The 1,333-nt window shown below is 41.8% G+C and overlaps 1 non-coding gene across 1 annotated transcript; it reads right to left on the reverse strand.

Annotated features, from left to right (window-relative positions):
• Positions 1 to 681: 681 nt before the first annotated feature.
• Positions 682 to 825, reverse strand: LOC116575636. Its single transcript, XR_004279882.1, has one exon. It is a non-coding gene; the product is annotated as a U4 spliceosomal RNA (small nuclear RNA).
• Positions 826 to 1,333: the final 508 nt, after the last annotated feature.

Here is a 1,333-nt window from a genome sequence, read left to right on the forward strand (position 1 = left end):
AAGCTGTACTGTACCAAATAATATAGAACACTGCTTTAGATGATGTTGCTCTGGGTCACATGTAAGTGGTCAAGGACACAATGCTTATATTAGTGCTGAATTAGGAATATTCCTCTGGGATGCCTGGGTAGCTCAGCAGGTTAAGCATCGCCTTGGGCTCAGGTCATGATCCCAAGGTGATGGAATCAAGTCCCACATCAGGCTCCTGGCTCAGTGGGGAGCCTGCTTCTTCCTCTCCCTCAGCTCCTCCTCCCATCTGCTCATGTTTTCTTTCTCTTAAATAAATAAATAGAAACCTAAAAAAAAAAAGGAATATTCCTCTACTGAAAATTTGTGCAGATGACTGAAGTTTGTAGAGAAGCCGACAGCTATCGTTAGAGAAGTTCTGCAGAAGCAGTTGGTGTTAACCATGTTAAGGATGACCAGAAGGCAGAGAAAGATCAAGACAAATGATCTTGCTTCACAGCATAGAGACCTTTGGAAAATGAGAAGAGGATTGTGTCTGTGGACTAGAGGGAGATAAGTTAGATTAAATCAGGGAGAGAATGATGAGGTGTTCGATGTAATGTTTATCAACATAAGAATGCAGACATTCCAAGTTTCAGGGAACTGACATTGGAGACTTCATGTGGCTTTTACCTGTAAATCTTACTTTTTTGTGAGATAATATATTAAAGAATGCAATAGGAACCGTGAGTCCATGAATTCTTTTCACTGAACTTAAATCACTGGGAATATTACACAAATTTGAAAAAAGTTTTCAATTAACAATAATCGTACCTCAGATAAACCTCATTGGCTATGATACTGCCACTGCGCAAAGCTTATAATTTTGAAAATAGAAGGGGACCTGATCATTGTAAGAAGTATCCAATAGACCAGAGCAAAAGTTAATCTTGCTCACTTGTAAACTGCCAGCATTTGATGGGAGAAGGAACAGCAGAAACGCTGGATTACAGAGCTGGGATCCCCTGACAGGTGGGCAGGAGTTCCTGCAGGGTCCTTTTTTGATCATCTCACACAAACCTGCTATGGTTGTTTCAGCAGCATTGTGTAAAGTGCTCTAACATACAGCCTTCTGGGAGAGGGCATGTAGACTGCCATGCTCAAAACCAGTGCAAACCACCACATGAATCACGGACACACACTCAGACACACCATTAGAATTTTTAAAAATATTATCTTGACACCAGTGGTAAAGCAGCGAGGATATTTACCTTTCAAACACTTCGGTTAGGGGGTGCCTGTGTGGCTCAGTGGGTTAAGTGTCCAACTCTTGATTTTGGCTCAAGTCCTGATCTCAGGGTTGTGATACTGAGCCCCTTATAGGGAC

Source organism: Mustela erminea, chromosome 16, assembly GCF_009829155.1.
Source record: "Mustela erminea isolate mMusErm1 chromosome 16, mMusErm1.Pri, whole genome shotgun sequence".
NCBI lineage: Eukaryota > Metazoa > Chordata > Mammalia > Carnivora > Mustelidae > Mustela > Mustela erminea.